Raw genomic sequence first — 14,232 nt, 5'->3', positions numbered from 1 at the left:
CTCAGTGAGCCACCTTGCACCTGGAGGCAGGTAATGGCTGCAAGTGATGGCATAAGATGTTGCTATGTTCCTCAGAAGAATCTAGTAGAATTGCCTGTAAGCTTTGGACACATGACCTTGTAAAGCATTTATTTTCTGCTCTGGAACATAATTTGCTGTAAGATGTGGGTTTTTTTCTTTTCTTTTCTTTTCTTTTCTTTTCTTTTTTACTATTTTTTATTGGATATTTTCTTCATTTACATTTCAAATGTTTTCCCCTTTCCAGGTCTCCCCTGCTGAAACCCCCTATCCCATCATCCCTCCCCCTGCCTCTATGAGGGTGCTCCCCCCACCCACCCACCCACTCCCATCTTCCTACCCTGGCATTCCCCTACACTGCAGCATCAAACACCCTCAGGCCCAAGGGCCTCTCTTCCCACTGATGTCCAACAAGGCTATCATCTGCCACATATGGACCCACAACACACACACACATTACTACTCTTAAAAGACCATTGTACTTGCTAGTTTTATGTCAACTTTACATATGCTGGAGTCATTAGAGAGGAGAAAACCTCAACTGACAAGATGTCTCCATAAGATCCCACTCTAAGGCATTTTCTTAATTAGTGATTGAGGAGAGAGGGCCCAGCCCATTCTGGATGGGGCCATCCCTGGGTTGGTGGTCCTAGGTTCTATAAGAAAGCAGCTGAGCAAGCCATGAGGAGCAAGCCAGGAAGCATCACCCCTCCATGGCCTCTGCATCAGCTCCTGCCTCCAGGTTCCTTTCCTGACTTCCTGCAATGGTGGACTACCAAGTGGAAGTGTAAACCAAATAAACCCTCTCCTCACAGCTTGCTTTTGGTCATGGGGTTTCTCTGCAGGAATAGAAAGCCTAAGACAGCCATCCTTCAGCAAGCCACGCCTCCTAGACCTATGCATCAGATCTCCTCTTTGGCCCTGGCCCTATAGATAGCTCCTGACCCAAAGAGTTGGTCAGGCCTCAGAAAGGGGCAATGCTTCAGTTTACCTTTTTCTGTCTCTTTCCTTTGACCAGCACCTAACTATGCTTTCTCTGATAATTTGGGCTTCCTTCCTCTTTCCCCAAGGTCCCACTGCTTCAAGACTGCCTGCTTCCCTGAGCGACCTCCATGCTGGTAATTCAAAGGCAAGGCTTTGATTCTTCCCCTCTCATTCTCCCCTCTAGGCTGCTGCAGAGATTTACAGCTCACCTACCCTGGAGTGTTTTTCTTCTACACTCCAATAAACTTGTCTCAGAACTTAAAAACAGAACTGGTGAACATGACTACATGGTCTGATTAAAGGAAACTCGGCAGCTTCTACCCAGGCCCCTTGGAACATTACCTGTGGAGAAAGCTGGTGCACAAGTAAGCAAACGCTCTATTCTGAGCCGTTGTAGCTTTAGTTGCTTTTCTCACCTCTGAGGCTAACTGCCTGACAGGAAGGAATTTAGGGGAGGAGGGATACATTTTAATTCATAATTTGAGAATACAGTTCATCTTGGTGGAAAATTCACGGAGGCAGCAAACGTTCACAGCTTTGGCCATGGAAGTCTGGACATACCTAAGTGGATCACAAAGTAGAGAAAGGAGTCAGGAAGAGGAACGGGGCTGTAAACCTCCGGTAACCAATTCCCTAAATAAGGTCCCAACTCCGAAATGTTCCAACCACTGTCAAAATAATGCTACCATCCAGACAACACATTCAAACAGAAGAACCTGTGGAAATATTTCCCGTTCAAATTGAGGAAACCCATGATAGCCTGTGCAGAAAACCTGCAGAGAGGAAAGATTCTGAGGCCAGAGGCAGGGTGGGCCCAGATTCTCTGTGAAGCCCAGGTAAGGACACCAACACAAGTCGAAGACACAGGTGGACTCTCAGATGGTTGTAGTTCTGGCCATTTGAAAGCACCAATGTCAGAAACTTGGATGTCTCAGCAAGCCCAGTTAACTAAGGTCCATGAGAGCTGATGAGTCATTCAAAGCACTAAGTTCAGTGGTTCATTAAACAACAGTAGGCAACAGAAAACACAATGACCATGACAACCACGTTCAAACAGAAATGCTGAGAAGATTGTATGAGGCGGTGGGTCCACTCATGCAGCAGGAAGTCAGTGAAATTCAAAGATCAGGGTTGCTAAATGTCATTGTTGACTGTACTGAAGTCCCACTGTAGGGTAGATGACTCATGCGTTTGTCCCATACATGCAGATTTTAAAGTTCCAAGAACAAAGCAAGTATTTTTGTGTGGAAGACAAGCCTACCTGAGCCAACGCCCCAAGGGTTTCTGGTCTCCCTCCCCTTCTCTCGGAGTCTTTTTCTCTCTTTTCCTTATATCTGGCTTGTTAGCCTGGTTTCAGCCCACTCCAGGTTCAGCCTGGGCTAGGATCCTATCCGCTGTGTTTAGGGTGCTTCTTTGATCTGCCAATATAAACCACTTAAAATTAATTACCACACACAGCCGTGCGAGCTGCCTGTTGGCAGAAATTCCCTCGCTCCGTCTTGCTCTCTTTCCAAGCAGCAAATGAATTTTCTTAATAAAGACATCTATTAATCAAAGGACCAGAAGCTCCTATTCTACACTGTTGTAACCTTGATGCACTCTGAGCAGCCATGTTCCCAAGGCTTTTCAGTGCATGCACGGACGTATTCATAGATTCGCCCCAGTGGTGTATCCAGTAGAACTGAGGATGGGGAGGGCTCAGGGCTCACAAATTGGTAGTGGTGGAATTGTATGGATAAACTAATGCAGCCCATGTTATTTTAAATCAGAAAGCATTTCATTTTTAAGAGTATTTATTTTTAAGGATGCATGTGCCTCTGTGTGTGAGGGAATATGTGCAGACATGTGCAGGTGTCCTAGGAAGGCAGACATGTTGGAATTGAATTTCCAAGTGGTTATTAGTCTAGCAGTCTGGCTGGGAACAGAACTTGGAACAAACTCTTTTTTTTTTTTTTTTTTTTTGTTTGCTTGGGTTTTTTTGTTTTGTTTTTGTTTTTGTTTTGTTTTTCTTTTTTTGTTGTTGTTGTTTTTTGTTTTGTTTTGTTTTGTTTTCTCGAGACAGGGTTTCTCTGTATAGCCCTGGCTATCCTGGAACTCACTTTGTAGACCCAGCTGGCTTTGAACTCAGAAATCCACCTGCCTCTGCCTCATGAGTGCTGGGATTAAAGGCATGCGCCACCACTCCCAGTTTGTGGAACAAACTCTTAACCACCAGGCCATTGCTCCAGCCCAAGACTTTCTATTTTTTTGAGACAAGATCTCATCCTAACTCTCCTGATTCTCCCTATGATGGCCTCAAGACAATTCTCCTGCATCAGACTCCCACATGCTGAGATTCTGATGTCCTTTACAGCATCCTGTGTACATCCTTGGTGTGGTCATATATGTGTTTGGGGATTTAAATACTTCAGATAAACATGCACATTTCAACAACGAATATCTTATAAATATACACATTATTTTTGTACACAATTGTATAAACGGGCTTTCTAAGTGGGTGAAGATTTATGATAAAATGTCTCCTTTGCAGTGAAGACATATCTTGCTATCAAAAGAGCAAAAGCAAAGCAAAACAAAACAAAACAAAAAGTTTGTCTTATGAACTCGTCAGTGTTTAGAATTGTAGAATTACCTACGAATGATGAACATGAATCTTCTATTCTGCTGTTGGGAGCGTCCAGCCTGTGGCTAGCAGGCTCCGTTCACAGCTTTCTTCAGGAAGCCCACCTTGAACCTTGTACACCTGCCTGCCTGGGTTTCTGAGGCTGGCATGCTCACAAAGGAAAGGCGTTGGCTAAGTTTGAAGAATAGTTTCAAGCTTTGGGGAAGAGAAGCCAGTGAACCCAGCTAATAAACTCTGTTATCCAAAATCCTTAAGGGCGAGAAAAAAAAAGAAAAAGAAATTAAAATGGAATAAAAACGTGCCTTCATCTCCATGAGAGCGCACACGATGGAGCCAGAGGCATCTCATCAAGAGAGTCCACATTTGCGTAAAGCAATTTCATTCTGGAAGCTTTAGATTCTCAGACCTGCAGTGAACCCCATTATAAGGTTATCAAGACAGTTGATGGGAGTGGAGTCCTTGCATTAATATTAATGACAGTCGTAAGTAGGATGCCCCTCCCATTTCAGTCCCTGCCAGTAAGATAAGATCAGTTCTGCCAGAGAGGAAGAGCTTTTTTCAAGGACACATAGATCTTGCTGTATTTTCATAATTGGCCTTTTTTTTCTTTCCCTTTTAAAGTTTTACATATTTTTATCAATTCTTTCAGATTTTTTTCTCCTTTTGTTGGAAATAGACTATGATGTCCTGATCACATTTCCCCTCCCTCTACTCTTCCCAGCTCCCTCCACCTTCCTACCTTCACTCCCATCTGGGACCCATCCCCTTTCTGTCTCTCATTAGAAAACAAACAGGCTTCTAAGGGATAATAATTAAATAAAATAAAGTAGAATAAAGACTAACATGTCAGAGTAAGACAAAACAAGCAGAAGGAAAAGAGGCTGAGAAAAAGCACAGATGATATAGACACAGAGACCCACTGGTCTGCACATGCAGGAACACTCCCCCTTAAAAAAACAAAAACAAAAACAAAAACAAAACCAGTTAACTGGAAGCCATAATGTGCAAAAGATCTGTAAGACAAAGAAAAAAAATTCCATATATATATATATATATATATATATACACATATATAATAAGAAAATTAAAAACAAAAAAGTCTGCAGTGACATTTTGAGACAAGAAGTCTCCAAAGATGCCTTTGAATTCATTTTCTGTTGTCCCTTTGTGGCTGGGCATGTAGCCTACCCTTAAGAGTAGTGGTTTCCATGGTGAGACTCCCTTGGAGCAAGCTATATTCTCATTTGAGAGTGGTTATCAACTGGAGATAGATAGCTTCTGGGTGTGTGACCACTTCTTTTGGCTCTAGGACGGCATCAGGTACAGACCCATGGGGCCCTGGGTCTGCTGCCTGGCTCTCTGAGTTCATGTGTGTGTTGACCCAGTTGATTTAGAGCTTTCTTTCCTTTTGTCCTCCATCCCCTCTGGCTCTTTTTCTCTTCCCACCCTCCTCTTCCACAGGGTTCCCTAAGCCCCATGGGGAAGGATTTGATGGCGATATCCCATTTAGAACTGAGTGCTCCAAGGTCTCTAACTCTCTGCATGTTGTCTGACTGTGTGTCTCTGGATTTGTTCCCATCTTCTGCAGGAGGAATTTCTCTAACGATGGCTGAGTGAGGCACTGATCTATGAGTAAAGTAGAATGTCATTTTATTACTGTGTTTATTTAGTAGATTAGTAGATTTAGTATTTGATTTTATCTTAGGTCCCTGGGCTATCTAGTCTCGAGTTCTTAGTCACACAAGCAGTGTCAGGTATGGGTTCCGTCTTGTAGAGTGGCCCTTAAGTAACAACAGATATGGGTTGGTCACTCCCCAGGCTTTAAGCTACCATTGTACTAGCAGATTTTGCAGATAGCAAAGGGTTTGTAGCTAGGATGCTGTTTACATTTCTCCTTTGGTAGCATGCACAGTACCTTCCTGTAGATGCTAGAACATAAGGCTGTGTGTAGGCACTAGCTTGACTTCTCCATGTTCAATGAGTTGTGTAAGTGTTGTCCTCAGAAACAGGGCCTTAGCATCAGTTGATCGAGAGCAACCTATAGTCTTGGTAACAGCCTAGGTTGTTTGTGGGTTCCCATGTGACCTCTTTAGCCAACAAAAAGTTAGGTGCAACCCAACCCTGGTGCTAAGAGCTTCATTTGGTGACAGTAGATGTCCAGGTAGGCTCACCCTTACTTCTAGTTGTCTCTCCCCATATTCCCTCTCTCATCCCTCTCCCCACATGATCTTCCCATTTCAGTGCCCCCCCCCAACTCATGGCTATCCATTCTGTTTCTATAGAATAGATCTATCTGCTCTAACCAGTCTCTGCCTCTATACCTAATCTCTGTGGGTCTATGTATTGTAGTTTGATTATCATTGACTTAACAGCTAATATCCAGATAAAAGTGAATAAATATCATATTTGTCTTTCTGGGTTTGTGATACCTCACTTGGGATTATTTCTTCTAGTTCCAGCCATTTATCTGTGAATTTTATTATTCAGTTTTTTAAAAAAAAACACAATTTCATTTTGTAATGTTATAAAGAAAGTCACATTTTCTTTACCTATTAATCTGTAGGAAGGCATCTAGGTTGTTTCAAGTTTCTGGCCATTAAGAATAGAGCATCAGCGAATGTGGTTGAACAAGTGCCTCTGAAGCGTGTCCTTTGGGTATATGCCCAAGTTGTATAGCTAGATCTTGAGATAGGTTGGTTTCCATCTTCCTGTGGAGCCACCACACTGATTTCCATAGTGGCTGTACAAGTTTGCACTCCCATCAGCAGTGGAGGAGTGGTCCTCTTGCTCCGCATCCTTGCCAGCATGATCTGTCACTTGCTTTATCTTAGCCGTTCTGACAGAGAAAAGATAGGATCTCAAAGCAGTTTTGATTCACATTTCTCTGATGACTAAGGATGCTGAACACTTCTTTAAATGTTTCTTGATTATTTGAGTTTCCTCTTTGAGAATTCTCTGTTAGATCTATACTCCATTTTTTTAAATTGCTTATTTGTTTTCTTGATCTAGTTTTTTGAGTTCTTTATATGCTTTGGATATTAGCCTTCTATCGGATGTGTAGTTGGTAAAAAATCTTTTCCATTCTATAGGCTGCCGCTTTTTCCTAAGGATGGTGCCCTTTGCTGGGCAGAAGCTTTTCAGTTTCATGAGGTCCTATTTACTAATTGTTGATCTTAATGCCTGTGCTATTGGTGTTCTGTTCAGAAAGTCTTTTCATGTGCCAATGAGTTCAAGGCATTTGATCTGTTTGCATTCTTCTACTGACGGCCATTGAATTTGATCAGTACTATTTGTTGAAGAACCTGTATTTTTTTTTCCACTTTGATTTCATTAACCAACATGGCTACTTCATGCCAATACCAAGCTGTGTTTATTTCTATAAATCTAAAATATAACTTGAGGTCAGGGATGGTGGTACCCCCAGCAATACTATTATTTAGGACTGGTTTTGGTATACTGAAGCTTTAAGGAATGTGTGTGTGTGTGTGTGTGTGTGTGTGTGTGTGTGCTCATGCTTCTATAAGAAATTGAAATTATTCTTTTAAAATCTGTTAGGAATTATGTTAGAATTTTGATGAGATTGCCTTGAATCTGGAGATTGCTTTTGGTAAGATGGCCATTTTTACTATATTAATACTATTGATCCATGAGCAGGCGGTGCTTCGTCTTCTGATATATTTTTCCATTTCTTTCTTCAATATCTTGAAGTTTTTATCATCCAAGTCTTTCATTTGCTTGAGTTGTTAAAGTTTTTCTAAGATAGTTTATAGTATTTGGTGCTATTGTGTAATGTGTTGTTTCCCTGATTTTGCAGTCCAGTCTGTCACTTGAATATATGAAGTCTACTGCATTCTGTGTTTTAATTGCATACAGATACTTTGCTGAAAGTGTTTATCAGCTGTTATGAGTTTCCTGGTGGAACTTTTAGGGTCCTTATATATATTATCGTATCATTTGCAAATACAGATACTTTAAATTCTTCCCTTTGAATTTATATCCCCTGATCTGCTTCACTTGTCTTATTGTTCTAGTTAAGACTACAAGTAAAACCTGAATAGTTATGAAGAGAGTGGACATCCTTGTCTTGTTCCTGATGTTAGTGGAATTGCTATGAGCTTCCTCTCGATTTAAGTTAATGCTGGCAACGAGACTACTGCCTTTATTATGTTGAGATATGTCCCTTGTAGCCCTACTCTCTCTAGGACTTTTATCATGAAGGGGTGTTGCATTTTTTTCCAAAGGACTTTTCTGTGTGTAATGAGATGACCATATGTTGTTTTCTTGTTTTTTTTTTTAAAATATGTTAGATTACATTTATTTTCATACAATGAACTATTCCTGCATCTCTGGCATGTAGCCGACTTGATCATGGTGGATGGTTCCTTTTATGTGTTCTTGCTTTCAGTTTGCAAGTACTTTATTGAAAAATTTTCCATCTATATTCATAAGGGAAATTTGTTCTGTAATTCTCTTTCTTTGTTGGGCTTTTATGTAGTTTGGTTATCAGGGTAACTGTGGTCTTGTAAAAACAAATTGGGTAATATTCCCTCTGTTTTGATTTTATAGAATAATTTAAGGAGTACTAAGGCTAACTCTTCTTTGAAAGTCTGGTTGAATTCTGCTCTAAAACCATCTAGGCCTGAGCTCCTGAAAGGAGCTGTGCGAATTTTGCTGTTTGATCCTGTCTTCGTTTCTTTTCTGTTGCTGTGATTAAATGCTCTCACAAGAGCACCATGAGGGAAAGGGTTTGTTTTGGTTCCCAGTTCAAGGCACACAGCCCAACATTGCAGGGAAGTCATCACAGTAACAGCTTTAAAGAGCTTGTCACATTGTCAGTAGTCAGAAGTGAGCAATGAGTGCCCTGGCATTGGGTCCCCTGAGCTGGAGTTACAGATGGTTATGAGTTACCCAACATGGGCACTGGGAACCAAGCTTGGGCCTTCTGCAAAAGCAGTGCATATTCTTAATCAGCCCTTAACATTCTTTATTAGAACAAATGCCCTGATTTAGTGTTTTCAAGTAAGTCACACTGGCCTCTCTTTTAACATTGTATCATGATCGGAAAGATATCATGTGGGAGGAGAAGGGAGGAATTCACTTGACCAAGATTGTTGTGATCCCTGAATGGCACAAAGAGGTCCTTAATGTATTACGTAGTGAGAAATTCCAGCCACTTATTAGAAGTGATGGTCATGAGTTTAAGACAGCCTCATTCATATACAGGATGATGGAGAAGAGAGATGGGATGGTGCCAATGGAACTTAACTCAGGTAAATCATGAGAAATAGAGTAGATGGGCAGGAAGAGAGAGGTGTTGGTTGTGACGGGTTATGTGTACATTTACTAGATGTAGAAAAAAATGGAATTGTAAAGGAGAGTAAGTTAGGTTCTGGTGTGGGTAATATGAAATAGTAACCTACCTTTACCTGGCTACAGAAGACATGGGTTTGGCAAGTAAAACTGACTCTATTCTATGTGTTCTAACTTTCAACTGATGGAGTTGTTTCATAGGGAGACTTGAAGTTATGAATAGGGCTGGTGGCTGGAGGTGGGGACCCAGCAGAGGTCTTGACTAAGGTGACAGAAAAAAAAAGTAGAAGGTGGTTAGATGACTGAGGCAGTCTAGAGGGAAAGCAGCTAGTGTTCACGGAGGAAGGAGAGTCCAAATGTTCTCCTTCCACAGCATGAGTGCTCCCACTAACACGCAGAGTTCTCAGCTTCCTTCATTTACACTGAGTGACTGATGGCATAAAGATGTACATATCAGTAGGGACAAAGACTTAAATAAAGAAATTAAGTCAGTAAATTACAAAGTATGAAACTGGTCAAGTCATTACCCCAATGGCCTCTACCATGCAAAAGTCACTAAACTAGTGACTTAGCTATTTATCCTTATTGCTTCCACAAAACAACTTAAAGAATGCTCACACAGCTGGAGAGTGCAGCCCACTCCGGGCAGCAGGAGTGTATGGATGCCTAATGCACTGTGTCTGGAGGCAGAGTCAGAAACTGATGAATGCTGGGGCTCAACTCTCTTTCCCCTGCTTCTCTGGTCTGGTATTCCAGCCCCTGAAATGGTGCTGCGCATGCTCAGGTGAGTCTTCCCACATCAATTAACCTAATCTAACAATTCCTTCCCAGACGTGCCCAGAGGTTTACCTCCTAAGTAATTCTAGATCCAGTTCCCAATATTACCATGGCAACTAGCCAGCTTCATGGCAGTCTGAGAGAGGATGTAATGAACTTGGAAGGGGTTTTCTCCGAGGCTGAACTACAAGTATGCATGTTCAGTGGCTCCTCACTGCTATAGACTCCATGCTTGTAACTCCAAAGTAATCCTGAGGTGCCTTCATGATAAGTCTTGGATGGTACAAAATGCTGAGGAATTTTGAGTCACCTAGCAGGTACTTTTCCAGGTAAGGTCAGATGAAGGTGACATTCTGTTTTCTTGTTTCAACCTATTTTGTAAATATCATTCTTTTGATATAGCGGTCCTAAGGTCAGGAAGGATGTGATATGTACTATGAAGAATGCTGCAGTTGGTCTGGTTGGCCAGAGTTGCTGCTGTGTATTCAAATGTTAAATTCTGGCACCCCAACCCCAACGAGGAGATCCTCATGTACAGAAAATGATGTTAGGTAAATCTTGCTCCCCAATTTAAAGTTAATTGGTTAATAAAAGCCTAAAGCCAGTGATTGGGTAGTAGGGGGAGACAGGTGTGTGACTTGAGGATGGAGTGAGGGAGTCGCAGGAGAGATGAAAAGAAGAAAGGAGACCAAGGAAGGAGAAGGCTGCCATGAGAGATGATGGACAATGGGCATGTGGTCAGGAGAAACAGCAAGAAGCAAGGGACACGAGGCTGGGATGTAAGTTAGAATAGCTCAAAATCTGTCCAATCTAGGCCTATAGCTTGTAAATAACGTACCTGGATTGTGTGTCTTTTATATGGGACAGGTAGAAATAGAATTTATTTTACAAAGAAAACATGAATGTCAGGTGATTGCCTGGACTGTGTTTCTATGATTTCAAAGTTAGCAAGTCAGCAATGTGTTAAAAATACTGCCTTTAAAAAGAAAGATAGAGAGTAAGGAGAGATAACTTGGTTGGTAATGTTTGCTACACAAGCAGGAAGCCCTGACTTGGCTCCCCAGGACCCATGTGAAAAAGCCAGGGAGGCAGAGACAGAGGATCCCTCCGACTGGCTGCTCAGCCAAATTGATGAGCTCTAGGTTCAGAAAGAGACCCTGCCTCAAAAAAATATGGTGTGAACAATTATGGAAAATATCAGCCATTAACTACACTCATTTGTGTATATGTTTGGCCAAAATGTGAGAAAAATAAATAATTGATAATGAGTACTCAGAAATACCAAGATGAGAAGCCCACCAGGATCCTGCTCTGCATTTTCCCTAGAGACAAAGGCCTAGTGTCTTAAAGATCTGTCTAAGCACTCAGTGTCTTAGAACTCAGTGTCTTAGAACTCTGTCTTAGGACTTAGCATCTTAGAGTGCTGCATCTCAGAGCTCAGTAGCTTAGAACATAACTGCAGTGGTAAGAATTATTTGGGATTCTGTTTAGTTTCATAAGGGAAGAGCCACTGTCTTTTTCCAGTGCCCTTGAGGAATAATTGATAAATAAAAAGGTATGTATTTATAGTATAGATGATGGTGCTTTGATACGAATGAACTGTGAATACCACAATCCAGCTAATTAGCATATCTAAACTTCACGTACTGGTTACTTTTTTGTGTGAGGTAAGAACACATAGGCTCTACTCTACCACTCAGTCCCATGATGGCACACACACTTAATCCCAATATTTCAGAGGCAGAAACAGGAGAATCTCGGAGTTCAAGGCCAGCCTACTCTACAGGGTGAATTCCAGAATAGCCAGAGCTGCGCAGAGGCCCTGTCTTGAGAAAACAAAAAAGAAGAAGAAAAAAAGAAAGAAACTACAATTTTGCTCAAGATTCTGCACATTAATGAGATTACCCTATTTCACTTAGCATAATGTCCTCCACAGTCATCCAAGTTGCTATTAATGACAGACATTTCTCCCTTTTAAAGACATAGTCATTTTTATTTATATGTATGTGTGTATGTCTCTCTGTGTGTATGCACATTTGTGCCAAGGGACTCAAGGAGACCAGAAAAGGGTTTGGGATCCCTCAGAACTGCAGTTCCGAGCAATTGTGACTCACACAACACGAACACCAGGAACCAAACTATGGTGCTTCGTAAGTTTCCTTAACCACTTTTCAGCCTCAGTTTTTTCCTCAAAAAAAAAATGCATGCCTTTACTCCTAGCACTTGGGAGGCAGAGGCAGGGGAGGGGAAGGGGCAGGGGCAGGGGCAGGGGCAGAAGCAGGGAGAGGGGCACGGAGGCAGAGAGGCAAAGGCAGAAACAGAGGTGGAGACAGGCAGATCTCTGTAAGTTTGAGTCCAGCCTGGTCTACAGAGTGAGTTCCAGGACAGCCAGGACAACAAACAGAGAAACCTTGTCTTGAAAAACAAAACAAAATAACAAAAACCCTAAAGAGCATCTCCCCCACCCCCTACTGGTGTGTGTGTGTGTGTGTGTGTGTGTGTGTGTATTACATTTCCTTTGCTCACTAACTCACTGGTGGACACCAGCTTTTCATTTCTTGCTTGTCATGAGTAGTACTGCCATGCACATGAGAATGCTGCCATCTTCAAAGATATTGAGTTTGCTTCCTCTGAATGCACACCTGGAAATGGAATCATGTTGCGCGCGCTCAACTGGCCAGGAAGAACGACGCTGCTACAGGATCCTTCTGCACACGTTTATTCAGTCCTGATTCTTCTTGTTTATATCTCCCCTGTTTTTATATCTCCCCTGTTTATATCTCCCCTGTTTATATCTCCCCTGTTTATATCTCCCCCGAACCCTGGGCCTCTCACTCTTTTATACTCTCTCTCATCCACGCACCGCAGGCCACGCCCCCTCACCAGGCACGCAGCTTCAGCTAATCAGGGCAGCAGGGGCAAATCTCCACCAAATTGGATTCATCTGTATCCTGGTACACCTGCGCAGCACTCAAGATGTTTGTGTCTTATATGAGGAAGTCAGGTGCAAGTCATATGACTTAGCTGCAGTCCCTGGCGCCTTTGGGACTGCCGCCACACCCGCTCCCCACAATTCCCCCTTTTTTCTTTTTTGGCAGAGAGAATGTCTGTAGATAGCCCCCCGCAACCATGCCCCTTACCCGTCTTTGGGAGACAAACAGCATTGGTTTGATCCCTGTCTTAGGTTGGTGACATGCCCAGGGAGTCTTATCACTGACTACCTCTCAATCCTGCCAAGCCACACCTGGGGAGATTGTGTTTTGCTTGTGGCAGGTGCATCAAAAGGCCAGGATGTTAATTAACTTATGGCCAGATCTTAATTGCTGCAAGCAAGCCTCATGGGTGAAGGTAGAGGTCTGATCCCCAGTGTGCAAGCATAGGGGCCCTACACAAAACCATCCCTTAGGCTCATCACCCAGAGAGGTCTTGGCCAGCTCCCGTGTCGTTTTTCCTGGGGGAAGGGAACTAGGACACTGAACCTTCATGCAATCAGACATGCCTTCCACAGGATGCCAACAGCAGCTATCCTCTGTGCAGTGCTTAGCCTCGCACCCCACGGCATAACGCAGCATAATTTCTTTTAGAGCGGCAAACCGAATCTGAGGAGATTGTCCCGCCTCCACTGCAGCAAAAGCCTACGCTACCATGGCGAAAGTGCGGGCCGCACACTCTGCACCTAACACATGTGCCAAACACAAAACACACACACACTATTACAAGCATACATCCCAGGGCTCTCATCCCTACTCATCTTCCCTGAAGCAAGGGATAGATGGCCAGCGGGGCTATCTCTTTAAGGGGAATTCAGGGATCAAAAAGCGTGGAAAAATTTGAATGTCATGTCGAGCTGGTATCGGCTTCTGGAATACCGAAAGGATCTCTCATCTCGGCTCCATCCTTTGTGCTTGTGGGATCATCCACCACATCCACAGGGGCAACTGGATCAGGAGCCTCATTCTTGCAGCGTCTCACCAATCTCTCCGGCACCCAAAGAGGTTCCGTCTGGTCCTGTGGAAACACACAAACAGACCCTCTCGCCCACATCAACACCTGATCCGGTCGATCCCCAGTGGAGATGGACACAATACCTCGTGGTAATGAGACCATAACCTCAATCACCTGTGTGTCCATCTGGGGAGTCAATATGAGAGTCAAGTTTTCACTAGCTTCCCCTCTGTTAGGCAATGGTTTCCGTGCCCTTATGGCAATCTGATTTACCTGCTTAAACACCTGCACTGGATATCCTGACTGTTGTTGTGCAAATCGACCTTGATCAAGCAGCATATCTCTATCCCATGCAAATTCAGCTTGATCAGTGAAAATAGGACATCCCAGCAAGGAGAATCTATCCTCTTTCCAGACCTCCGGACAGAAGGTCTGCCCATAGATGGCTGACGAGGAGGCATAGGGAGGGGGAGCAAAAGCTAATTCGCCTTCCTCCTCTGCCTCAACTCTTTTATTTTGTCCTTTCTGTCCACCTGATAACACTGTGTCTCCTTTCTTTTTCCTTTTTCTTTTTA

The 14,232-nt window shown here is 43.0% G+C and overlaps 1 long non-coding RNA gene across 1 annotated transcript in view; it reads right to left on the bottom strand.

Moving 5' to 3' along the window:
* Positions 1–2,283: 2,283 nt before the first annotated feature.
* The window catches only part of Gm42196, a 34,866-nt gene continuing 22,917 nt past the window's right edge, over positions 2,284–14,232 (bottom strand). Inside the window, exon 3 of the long non-coding RNA XR_880709.1 lies at positions 2,284–2,420. This is a non-coding gene — a long non-coding RNA (predicted gene, 42196). The remainder of the gene's footprint in view (positions 2,421–14,232) is intronic.

The sequence above is a fragment of the Mus musculus genome, chromosome 3, assembly GCF_000001635.26.
Source record: "Mus musculus strain C57BL/6J chromosome 3, GRCm38.p6 C57BL/6J".
NCBI lineage: Eukaryota > Metazoa > Chordata > Mammalia > Rodentia > Muridae > Mus > Mus musculus.
Note: the sequence above shows the minus strand (reverse complement) of the source record. Positions and strands in the feature narration are given on the sequence as shown.